Raw genomic sequence first — 13210 nt, 5'->3', positions numbered from 1 at the left:
TTTATTGCTCCAAAAGCCTTTTCAGCCCATGAACAGTTGTTTGTGAGTTTCGAAAAAAGTGCAAGAGCTATTCGAACCCTTTTTGCTGGGCAAGTAGGACCTGTAAATCTACACAATATATAGTTTAAAGTTTGAGTCTATCATATTAGGTTTTGGATTTATGGCTGTTTTTGTGTCTATTGCTTCAAAAGCATTTTCAGATAATTTGTGTTTTCTGAAGAAACTACAAGAGATATCAAACCCATACTTTCTGTGCAAGAGGGGCTTGTACATCTGCACAACATGTCTTTTAAAGTTTGAACCTATCTTATTGCATTTTTGAGTTATAGCAGTTTTTACTGTTTTATTGCTCCAAAAGCCTTTTCAGCCCATGAACAGTTGTTTGTGAGTTTCGAAAAAAGTGCAAGAGCTATTCGAACCCTTTTTGCTGGGCAAGTAGGGCCTGTAAATCTACACAATATATAGTTTAAAGTTTGAGTCTATCATATTAGGTTTTGGATTTATAGCTGTTTTTGTGTCTATTGCTTCAAAAGCATTTTCAGATAATTTGTGTGTTCTGAAGAAACTACAAGAGATATCTAGCCCATACTTTCTGTGCAAGAGGGGCTTGTACATCTGCACAACATGTCTTTTAAAGTTTGAACCTATCTTATTGCATTTTTGAGTTATAGCAGTTTTTACTGTTTTATTGCTCCAAAAGCCTTTTCAGCCCATGAACAGTTGTTTGTGAGTTTCGAAAAAAGTGCAAGAGCTATTCGAACCCTTTTTGCTGGGCAAGTAGGACCTGTAAATCTACACAATATATAGTTTAAAGTTTGAGTCTATCATATTAGGTTTTGGATTTATAGCTGTTTTTGTGTCTATTGCTTCAAAAACATTTTCAGATAATTTGTGTGTTCTGAAGAAACTACAAGAGATATCTAGCCCATACTTTCTGTGCAAGAGGGGCTTGTACATCTGCACAACATGTCTTTTAAAGTTTGAACCTATCTTATTGCATTTTTGAGTTATAGCAGTTTTTACTGTTTTATTGCTCCAAAAGCCTTTTCAGCCCATGAACAGTTGTTTGTGAGTTTCGAAAAAGGTGCAAGAGCTATTCGAACCCTTTTTGCTGGGCAAGTAGGACCTGTAAATCTACACAATATATAGTTTAAAGTTTGAGTCTATCATATTAGGTTTTGGATTTATGGCTGTTTTTGTGTCTATTGCTTCAAAAGCATTTTCAGATAATTTGTGTTTTCTGAAGAAACTACAAGAGATATCAAACCCATACTTTCTGTGCAAGAGGGGCTTGTAAATCTGCACAACATGTCTTTTAAAGTTTGAACCTATCTTATTGCATTTTTGAGTTATAGCAGTTTTTACTGTTTTATTGCTCCAAAAGCCTTTTCAGCCCATGAACAGTTGTTTGTGAGTTTCGAAAAAAGTGAAAGAGCTATTCGAACCCTTTTTGCTGGGCAAGTAGGACCTGTAAATCTACACAATATATAGTTTAAAGTTTGAGTCTATCATATTAGGTTTTGGATTTATAGCTGTTTTTGTGTCTATTGCTTCAAAAGCATTTTCAGATAATTTGTGTGTTCTGAAGAAACTATAAGAGATATCTAGCCCATACTTTCTGTGCAAGAGGGGCTTGTACATCTGCACAACATGTCTTTTAAAGTTTGAACCTATCTTATTGCATTTTTGAGTTATAGCAGTTTTTACTGTTTTATTGCTCCAAAAGCCTTTTCAGCCCATGAACAGTTGTTTGTGAGTTTCGAAAAAAGTGCAAGAGCTATTCGAACCCTTTTTGCTGGGCAAGTAGGACCTGTAAATCTACACAATATATAGTTTAAAGTTTGAGTCTATCATATTAGGTTTTGGATTTATAGCTGTTTTTGTGTCTATTGCTTCAAAAGCATTTTCAGATAATTTGTGTGTTCTGAAGAAACTATAAGAGATATCTAGCCCATACTTTCTGTGCAAGAGGGGCTTGTACATCTGCACAACATGTCTTTTAAAGTTTGAACCTATCTTATTGCATTTTTGAGTTATAGCAGTTTTTACTGTTTTATTGCTCCAAAAGCCTTTTCAGCCCATGAACAGTTGTTTGTGAGTTTCGAAAAAAGTGCAAGAGCTATTCGAACCCTTTTTGCTGGGCAAGTAGGACCTGTAAATCTACACAATATATAGTTTAAAGTTTGAGTCTATAATATTAGGTTTTGGATTTATGGCTGTTTTTGTGTCTATTGCTTCAAAAGCATTTTCAGATAATTTGTGTTTTCTGAAGAAACTACAAGAGATATCAAACCCATACTTTCTGTGCAAGAGGGGCTTGTAAATCTGCACAACATGTCTTTTAAAGTTTGAACCTATCTTATTGCATTTTTGAGTTATAGCAGTTTTTACTGTTTTATTGCTCCAAAAGCCTTTTCAGCCCATGAACAGTTGTTTGTGAGTTTCGAAAAAAGTGCAAGAGCTATTCGAACCCTTTTTGCTGGGCAAGTAGGACCTGTAAATCTACACAATATATAGTTTAAAGTTTGAGTCTATCATATTAGGTTTTGGATTTATAGCTGTTTTTGTGTCTATTGCTTCAAAAGCATTTTCAGATAATTTGTGTGTTCTGAAGAAACTATAAGAGATATCTAGCCCATACTTTCTGTGCAAGAGGGGCTTGTACATCTGCACAACATGTCTTTTAAAGTTTGAACCTATCTTATTGCATTTTTGAGTTATAGCAGTTTTTACTGTTTTATTGCTCCAAAAGCCTTTTCAGCCCATGAACAGTTGTTTGTGAGTTTCGAAAAAAGTGCAAGAGCTATTCGAACCCTTTTTGCTGGGCAAGTAGGACCTGTAAATCTACACAATATATAGTTTAAAGTTTGAGTCTATCATATTAGGTTTTGGATTTATAGCTGTTTTTGTGTCTATTGCTTCAAAAACATTTTCAGATAATTTGTGTGTTCTGAAGAAACTACAAGAGATATCTAGCCCATACTTTCTGTGCAAGAGGGGCTTGTACATCTGCACAACATGTCTTTTAAAGTTTGAACCTATCCTATTGCATTTTTGAGTTATAGCAGTTTTTACTGTTTTATTGCTCCAAAAGCCTTTTCAGCCCATGAACAGTTGTTTGTGAGTTTCGAAAAAAGTGCAAGAGCTATTCGAACCCTTTTTGCTGGGCAAGTAGGACCTGTAAATCTACACAATATATAGTTTAAAGTTTGAGTCTATAATATTAGGTTTTGGATTTATGGCTGTTTTTGTGTCTATTGCTTCAAAAGCATTTTCAGATAATTTGTGTTTTCTGAAGAAACTACAAGAGATATCAAACCCATACTTTCTGTGCAAGAGGGGCTTGTACATCTGCACAACATGTCTTTTAAAGTTTGAACCTATCTTATTGCATTTTTGAGTTATAGCAGTTTTTACTGTTTTATTGCTCCAAAAGCCTTTTCAGCCCATGAACAGTTGTTTGTGAGTTTCGAAAAAAGTGCAAGAGCTATTCGAACCCTTTTTGCTGGGCAAGTAGGGCCTGTAAATCTACACAATATATAGTTTAAAGTTTGAGTCTATCATATTAGGTTTTGGATTTATAGCTGTTTTTGTGTCTATTGCTTCAAAAGCATTTTCAGATAATTTGTGTGTTCTGAAGAAACTACAAGAGATATCTAGCCCATACTTTCTGTGCAAGAGGGGCTTGTACATCTGCACAACATGTCTTTTAAAGTTTGAACCTATCTTATTGCATTTTTGAGTTATAGCAGTTTTTACTGTTTTATTGCTCCAAAAGCCTTTTCAGCCCATGAACAGTTGTTTGTGAGTTTCGAAAAAAGTGCAAGAGCTATTCGAACCCTTTTTGCTGGGCAAGTAGGACCTGTAAATCTACACAATATATAGTTTAAAGTTTGAGTCTATCATATTAGGTTTTGGATTTATGGCTGTTTTTGTGTCTATTGCTTCAAAAGCATTTTCAGATAATTTGTGTTTTCTGAAGAAACTACAAGAGATATCAAACCCATACTTTCTGTGCAAGAGGGGCTTGTAAATCTGCACAACATGTCTTTTAAAGTTTGAACCTATCTTATTGCATTTTTGAGTTATAGCAGTTTTTACTGTTTTATTGCTCCAAAAGCCTTTTCAGCCCATGAACAGTTGTTTGTGAGTTTCGAAAAAAGTGAAAGAGCTATTCGAACCCTTTTTGCTGGGCAAGTAGGACCTGTAAATCTACACAATATATAGTTTAAAGTTTGAGTCTATCATATTAGGTTTTGGATTTATAGCTGTTTTTGTGTCTATTGCTTCAAAAGCATTTTCAGATAATTTGTGTGTTCTGAAGAAACTATAAGAGATATCTAGCCCATACTTTCTGTGCAAGAGGGGCTTGTACATCTGCACAACATGTCTTTTAAAGTTTGAACCTATCTTATTGCATTTTTGAGTTATAGCAGTTTTTACTGTTTTATTGCTCCAAAAGCCTTTTCAGCCCATGAACAGTTGTTTGTGAGTTTCGAAAAAAGTGCAAGAGCTATTCGAACCCTTTTTGCTGGGCAAGTAGGACCTGTAAATCTACACAATATATAGTTTAAAGTTTGAGTCTATCATATTAGGGTTTGGATTTATAGCTGTTTTTGTGTCTATTGCTTCAAAAACATTTTCAGATAATTTGTGTGTTCTGAAGAAACTACAAGAGATATCTAGCCCATACTTTCTGTGCAAGAGGGGCTTGTACATCTGCACAACATGTCTTTTAAAGTTTGAACCTATCCTATTGCATTTTTGAGTTATAGCAGTTTTTACTGTTTTATTGCTCCAAAAGCCTTTTCAGCCCATGAACAGTTGTTTGTGAGTTTCGAAAAAAGTGCAAGAGCTATTCGAACCCTTTTTGCTGGGCAAGTAGGACCTGTAAATCTACACAATATATAGTTTAAAGTTTGAGTCTATAATATTAGGTTTTGGATTTATGGCTGTTTTTGTGTCTATTGCTTCAAAAGCATTTTCAGATAATTTGTGTTTTCTGAAGAAACTACAAGAGATATCAAACCCATACTTTCTGTGCAAGAGGGGCTTGTACATCTGCACAACATGTCTTTTAAAGTTTGAACCTATCTTATTGCATTTTTGAGTTATAGCAGTTTTTACTGTTTTATTGCTCCAAAAGCCTTTTCAGCCCATGAACAGTTGTTTGTGAGTTTCGAAAAAAGTGCAAGAGCTATTTGAACCCTTTTTGCTGGGCAAGTAGGGCCTGTAAATCTACACAATATATAGTTTAAAGTTTGAGTCTATCATATTAGGTTTTGGATTTATAGCTGTTTTTGTGTCTATTGCTTCAAAAACATTTTCAGATAATTTTTGTGTTCTGAAGAAACTACAAGAGATATCTAGCCCATACTTTCTGTGCAAGAGGGGCTTGTACATCTGCACAACATGTCTTTTAAAGTTTGAACCTATCCTATTGCATTTTTGAGTTATAGCAGTTTTTACTGTTTTATTGCTCCAAAAGCCTTTTCAGCCCATGAACAGTTGTTTGTGAGTTTCGAAAAAAGTGCAAGAGCTATTCGAACCCTTTTTGCTGGGCAAGTAGGACCTGTAAATCTACACAATATATAGTTTAAAGTTTGAGTCTATAATATTAGGTTTTGGATTTATGGCTGTTTTTGTGTCTATTGCTTCAAAAGCATTTTCAGATAATTTGTGTTTTCTGAAGAAACTACAAGAGATATCAAACCCATACTTTCTGTGCAAGAGGGGCTTGTACATCTGCACAACATGTCTTTTAAAGTTTGAACCTATCTTATTGTATTTTTGAGTTATAGCAGTTTTTACTGTTTTATTGCTCCAAAAGCCTTTTCAGCCCATGAACAGTTGTTTGTGAGTTTCGAAAAAAGTGCAAGAGCTATTCGAACCCTTTTTGCTGGGCAAGTAGGGCCTGTAAATCTACACAATATATAGTTTAAAGTTTGAGTCTATCATATTAGGTTTTGGATTTATAGCTGTTTTTGTGTCTATTGCTTCAAAAGCATTTTCAGATAATTTGTGTGTTCTGAAGAAACTACAAGAGATATCTAGCCCATACTTTCTGTGCAAGAGGGGCTTGTACATCTGCACAACATGTCTTTTAAAGTTTGAACCTATCTTATTGCATTTTTGAGTTATAGCAGTTTTTACTGTTTTATTGCTCCAAAAGCCTTTTCAGCCCATGAACAGTTGTTTGTGAGTTTCGAAAAAAGTGCAAGAGCTATTCGAACCCTTTTTGCTGGGCAAGTAGGACCTGTAAATCTACACAATATATAGTTTAAAGTTTGAGTCTATCATATTAGGTTTTGGATTTATGGCTGTTTTTGTGTCTATTGCTTCAAAAGCATTTTCAGATAATTTGTGTTTTCTGAAGAAACTACAAGAGATATCAAACCCATACTTTCTGTGCAAGAGGGGCTTGTAAATCTGCACAACATGTCTTTTAAAGTTTGAATCTATCTTATTGCATTTTTGAGTTATAGCAGTTTTTACGGTTTTATTGCTCCAAAAGCCTTTTCAGCCCATGAACAGTTTTTTGTGAGTTTCGAAAAAAGTGCAAGAGCTATTCGAACCCTTTTTGCTGGGCAAGTAGGACCTGTAAATCTACACAATATATAGTTTAAAGTTTGAGTCTATCATATTAGGTTTTGGATTTATAGCTGTTTTTGTGTCTATTGCTTCAAAAGCATTTTCAGATAATTTGTGTTTTCTGAAGAAACTACAAGAGATATCAAACCCATACTTTCTGTGCAAGAGGGGCTTGTACATCTGCACAACATGTCTTTTAAAGTTTGAACCTATCTTATTGCATTTTTGAGTTATAGCAGTTTTTACTGTTTTATTGCTCCAAAAGCCTTTTCAGCCCATGAACAGTTGTTTGTGAGTTTCGAAAAAAGTGCAAGAGCTATTCTAACCCTTTTTGCTGGGCAAGTAGGACCTGTAAATCTACACAATATATAGTTTAAAGTTTGAGTCTATCATATTAGGTTTTGGATTTATAGCTGTTTTTGTGTCTATTGCTTCAAAAACATTTTCAGATAATTTGTGTGTTCTGAAGAAACTACAAGAGATATCTAGCCCATACTTTCTGTGCAAGAGGGGCTTGTACATCTGCACAACATGTCTTTTAAAGTTTGAACCTATCCTATTGCATTTTTGAGTTATAGCAGTTTTTACTGTTTTATTGCTCCAAAAGCCTTTTCAGCCCATGAACAGTTGTTTGTGAGTTTCGAAAAAAGTGCAAGAGCTATTCGAACCCTTTTTGCTGGGCAAGTAGGACCTGTAAATCTACACAATATATAGTTTAAAGTTTGAGTCTATCATATTAGGTTTTGGATTTATGGCTGTTTTTGTGTCTATTGCTTCAAAAGCATTTTCAGATAATTTGTGTTTTCTGAAGAAACTACAAGAGATATCAAACCCATACTTTCTGTGCAAGAGGGGCTTGTACATCTGCACAACATGTCTTTTAAAGTTTGAACCTATCTTATTGCATTTTTGAGTTATAGCAGTTTTTACTGTTTTATTGCTCCAAAAGCCTTTTCAGCCCATGAACAGTTGTTTGTGAGTTTCGAAAAAAGTGCAAGAGCTATTCGAACCCTTTTTGCTGGGCAAGTAGGGCTTGTAAATCTACACAATATATAGTTTAAAGTTTGAGTCTATCATATTAGGTTTTGGATTTATAGCTGTTTTTGTGTCTATTGCTTCAAAAGCATTTTCAGATAATTTGTGTGTTCTGAAGAAACTACAAGAGATATCTAACCCATACTTTCTGTGCAAGAGGGGCTTGTACATCTGCACAACATGTCTTTTAAAGTTTGAACCTATCCTATTGCATTTTTGAGTTATAGCAGTTTTTACTGTTTTATTGCTCCAAAAGCCTTTTCAGCCCATGAACAGTTGTTTGTGAGTTTCGAAAAAAGTGAAAGAGCTATTCGAACCCTTTTTGCTGGGCAAGTAGGACCTGTAAATCTACACAATATATAGTTTAAAGTTTGAGTCTATCATATTAGGTTTTGGATTTATGGCTGTTTTTGTGTCTATTGCTTCAAAAGCATTTTCAGATAATTTGTGTGTTCTGAAGAAACTACAAGAGATATCTAGCCCATACTTTCTGTGCAAGAGGGGCTTGTACATCTGCACAACATGTCTTTTAAAGTTTGAACCTATCCTATTGCATTTTTGAGTTATAGCAGTTTTTACTGTTTTATTGCTCCAAAAGCCTTTTCAGCCCATGAACAGTTGTTTGTGAGTTTCGAAAAAAGTGCAAGAGCTATTCGAACCCTTTTTGCTGGGCAAGTAGGACCTGTAAATCTACACAATATATAGTTTAAAGTTTGAGTCTATCATATTAGGTTTTGGATTTATGGCTGTTTTTGTGTCTATTGCTTCAAAAGCATTTTCAGATAATTTGTGTTTTCTGAAGAAACTACAAGAGATATCAAACCCATACTTTCTGTGCAAGAGGGGCTTGTACATCTGCACAACATGTCTTTTAAAGTTTGAACCTATCTTATTGCATTTTTGAGTTATAGCAGTTTTTACTGTTTTATTGCTCCAAAAGCCTTTTCAGCCCATGAACAGTTGTTTGTGAGTTTCGAAAAAAGTGCAAGAGCTATTCGAACCCTTTTTGCTGGGCAAGTAGGACCTGTAAATCTACACAATATATAATTTAAAGTTTGAGTCTATCATATTAGGTTTTGGATTTATGGCTGTTTTTGTGTCCATTGCTTCAAAAGCATTTTCAGATAATTTGTGTTTTCTGAAGGAACTACAAGAGATATCAAACCCATACTTTCTGTGCAAGAGGGGCTTGTAAATCTGCACAACATGTCTTTTAAAGTTTGAACCTATCTTATTGCATTTTTGAGTTATAGCAGTTTTTACTGTTTTATTGCTCCAAAAGCCTTTTCAGCCCATGAACAGTTGTTTGTGAGTTTCGAAAAAAGTGCAAGAGCTATTCGAACCCTTTTTGCTGGGCAAGTAGGACCTGTAAATCTACACAATATATAGTTTAAAGTTTGAGTCTATCATATTAGGTTTTGGATTTATAGCTGTTTTTGTGTCTATTGCTTCAAAAGCATTTTCAGATAATTTGTGTGTTCTGAAGAAACTATAAGAGATATCTAGCCCATACTTTCTGTGCAAGAGGGGCTTGTACATCTGCACAACATGTCTTTTAAAGTTTGAACCTATCCTATTGCATTTTTGAGTTATAGCAGTTTTTACTGTTTTATTGCTCCAAAAGCCTTTTCAGCCCATGAACAGTTGTTTGTGAGTTTCGAAAAAAGTGCAAGAGCTATTCGAACCCTTTTTGCTGGGCAAGTAGGACCTGTAAATCTACACAATATATAGTTTAAAGTTTGAGTCTATCATATTAGGTTTTGGATTTATGGCTGTTTTTGTGTCTATTGCTTCAAAAGCATTTTCAGATAATTTGTGTTTTCTGAAGAAACTACAAGAGATATCAAACCCATACTTTCTGTGCAAGAGGGGCTTGTACATCTGCACAACATGTCTTTTAAAGTTTGAACCTATCTTATTGCATTTTTGAGTTATAGCAGTTTTTACTGTTTTATTGCTCCAAAAGCCTTTTCAGCCCATGAACAGTTGTTCGTGAGTTTCGAAAAAAGTGCAAGAGCTATTCGAACCCTTTTTGCTGGGCAAGTAGGACCTGTAAATCTACACAATATATAGTTTAAAGTTTGAGTCTATCATATTAGGTTTTGGATTTATGGCTGTTTTTATGTCTATTGCTTCAAAAGCATTTTCATATAATTTGTGTTTTCTGAAGAAACTACAAGAGATATCAAACCCATACTTTCTGTGCAAGAGGGGCTTGTACATCTGCACAACATGTCTTTTAAAGTTTGAACCTATCTTATTGCATTTTTGAGTTATAGCAGTTTTTACTGTTTTATTGCTCCAAAAGCCTTTTCAGCCCATGAACAGTTGTTTGTGAGTTTCGAAAAAAGTGAAAGAGCTATTCGAACCCTTTTTGCTGGGCAAGTAGGACCTGTAAATCTACACAATATATAGTTTAAAGTTTGAGTCTATCATATTAGGTTTTGGATTTATGGCTGTTTTTGTGTCTATTGCTTCAAAAGCATTTTCAGATAATTTGTGTTTTCTGAAGAAACTACAAGAGATATCAAACCCATACTTTCTGTGCAAGAGGGGCTTGTACATCTGCACAACATGTCTTTTAAAGTTTGAACCTATCTTATTGCATTTTTGAGTTTAGCAGTTTTTACTGTTTTATTGCTCAAAAGCCTTTTCAGCCCATGAACAGTTGTTTGTGAGTTTCGAAAAAAGTGCAAGAGCTATTCGAACCCTTTTTGCTGGGCAAGTAGGACCTGTAAATCTACACAATATATAGTTTAAAGTTTGAGTCTATCATATTAGGTTTTGGATTTATAGCTGTTTTTGTGTCTATTGCTTCAAAAGCATTTTCAGATAATTTGTGTGTTCTGAAGAAACTACAAGAGATATCTAACCCATACTTTCTGTGCAAGAGGGGCTTGTACATCTGCACAACATGTCTTTTAAAGTTTGAACCTATCCTATTGCATTTTTGAGATATAGCAGTTTTTACTGTTTTATTGCTCCAAAAGCCTTTTCAGCCCATGAACAGTTGTTTGTGAGTTTCGAAAAAAGTGCAAGAGCTATTCGAACCCTTTTTGCTGGGCAAGTAGGACCTGTAAATCTACACAATATATAGTTTAAAGTTTGAGTCTATCATATTAGGTTTTGGATTTATGGCTGTTTTTGTGTCTATTGCTTCAAAAGCATTTTCAGATAATTTGTGTTTTCTGAAGAAACTACAAGAGATATCAAACCCATACTTTCTGTGCAAGAGGGGCTTGTACATCTGCACAACATGTCTTTTAAAGTTTGAACCTATCTTATTGCATTTTTAAGTTATAGCAGTTTTTACTGTTTTATTGCTCCAAAAGCCTTTTCAGCCCATGAACAGTTGTTTGTGAGTTTCGAAAAAAGTGCAAGAGCTATTCGAACCCTTTTTGCTGGGCAAGTAGGACCTGTAAATCTACACAATATATAGTTTAAAGTTTGAGTCTATCATATTAGGTTTTGGATTTATAGCTGTTTTTGTGTCTATTGCTTCAAAAGCATTTTCAGATAATTTGTGTGTTCTGAAGAAACTACAAGAGATATCTAACCCATACTTTCTGTGCAAGAGGGGCTTGTACATCTGCACAACATGTCTTTTAAAGTTTGAACCTATCTTATTGCATTTTTGAGTTATAGCAGTTTTTACTGTTTTATTGCTCCAAAAGCCTTTTCAGCCCATGAACAGTTGTTTGTGAGTTTCGAAAAAAGGGCAAGAGCTATTCGAACCCTTTTTGCTGGAAAAGTAGGACCTGTAAATCTACACAATATATAGTTTAAAGTTTGAGTCTATCATATTAGGTTTTGGATTTATAGCTGTTTTTGTGTCTATTGCTTCAAAAGCATTTTCAGATAATTTGTGTGTTCTGAAGAAACTACAAGAGATATCTAACCCATACTTTCTGTGCAAGAGGGGCTTGTACATCTGCACAACATGTCTTTTAAAGTTTGAACCTATCCTATTGCATTTTTGAGTTATAGCAGTTTTTACTGTTTTATTGCTCCAAAAGCCTTTTCAGCCCATGAACAGTTGTTTGTGAGTTTCGAAAAAAGTGAAAGAGCTATTCGAACCCTTTTTGCTGGGCAAGTAGGACCTGTAAATCTACACAATATATAGTTTAAAGTTTGAGTCTATCATATTAGGTTTTGGATTTATGGCTGTTTTTGTGTCTATTGCTTCAAAAGCATTTTCAGATAATTTGTGTTTTCTGAAGAAACTACAAGAGATATCAAACCCATACTTTCTGTGCAAGAGGGGCTTGTACATCTGCACAACATGTCTTTTAAAGTTTGAACCTATCTTATTGCATTTTTGAGTTATAGCAGTTTTTACTGTTTTATTGCTCCAAAAGCCTTTTCAGCCCATGAACAGTTGTTTGTGAGTTTCGAAAAAAGTGCAAGAGCTATTCGAACCCTTTTTGCTGGACAAGTAGGACCTGTAAATCTACACAATATATAGTTTAAAGTTTGAGTCTATCATATTAGGTTTTGGATTTATAGCTGTTTTTGTGTCTATTGCTTCAAAAGCATTTTCAGATAATTTGTGTGTTCTGAAGAAACTACAAGAGATATCTAACCCATACTTTCTGTGCAAGAGGGGCTTGTACATCTGCACAACATGTCTTTTAAAGTTTGAACCTATCCTATTGCATTTTTGAGTTATAGCAGTTTTTACTGTTTTATTGCTCCAAAAGCCTTTTCAGCCCATGAACAGTTGTTTGTGAATTTCGAAAAAAGTGAAAGAGCTATTCGAACCCTTTTTGCTGGGCAAGTAGGACCTGTAAATCTACACAATATATAGTTTAAAGTTTGAGTCTATCATATTAGGTTTTGGATTTATGGCTGTTTTTGTGTCTATTGCTTCAAAAGCATTTTCAGATAATTTGTGTTTTCTGAAGAAACTACAAGAGATATCAAACCCATACTTTCTGTGCAAGAGGGGCTTGTACATCTGCACAACATGTCTTTTAAAGTTTGAACCTATCTTATTGCATTTTTGAGTTATAGCAGTTTTTACTGTTTTATTGCTCCAAAAGCCTTTTCAGCCCATGAACAGTTGTTTGTGAGTTTCGAAAAAAGTGCAAGAGCTATTCGAACCCTTTTTGCTGGGCAAGTAGGACCTGTAAATCTACACAATATATAGTTTAAAGTTTGAGTCTATCATATTAGGTTTTGGATTTATAGCTGTTTTTGTGTCTATTGCTTCAAAAACATTTTCAGATAATTTGTGTGTTCTGAAGAAACTACAAGAGATATCTAGCCCATACTTTCTCTGCAAGAGGGGCTTGTACATCTGCACAACATGTCTTTTAAAGTTTGAACCTATCCTATTGCATTTTTGAGTTATAGCAGTTTTTACTGTTTTATTGCTCCAAAAGCCTTTTCAGCCCATGAACAGTTGTTTGTGAGTTTCGAAAAAAGTGCAAGAGCTATTCGAACCCTTTTTGCTGGGCAAGTAGGACCTGTAAATCTACACAATATATAGTTTAAAGTTTGAGTCTATCATATTAGGTTTTGGATTTATGGCTGTTTTTGTGTCTATTGCTTCAAAAGCATTTTCAGATAATTTGTGTTTTCT

The sequence above is a fragment of the Eucyclogobius newberryi genome, unplaced genomic scaffold (assembly GCF_026437365.1).
Source record: "Eucyclogobius newberryi isolate DKJ021-1_F unplaced genomic scaffold, fEucNew1.0.hap1 SCAF_3, whole genome shotgun sequence".
Taxonomy (NCBI): Eukaryota; Metazoa; Chordata; class Actinopteri; order Gobiiformes; family Gobiidae; genus Eucyclogobius; species Eucyclogobius newberryi.
The sequence above is the reverse complement of the archived record's forward strand: the minus strand, read 5'-3'. Positions refer to the sequence as shown.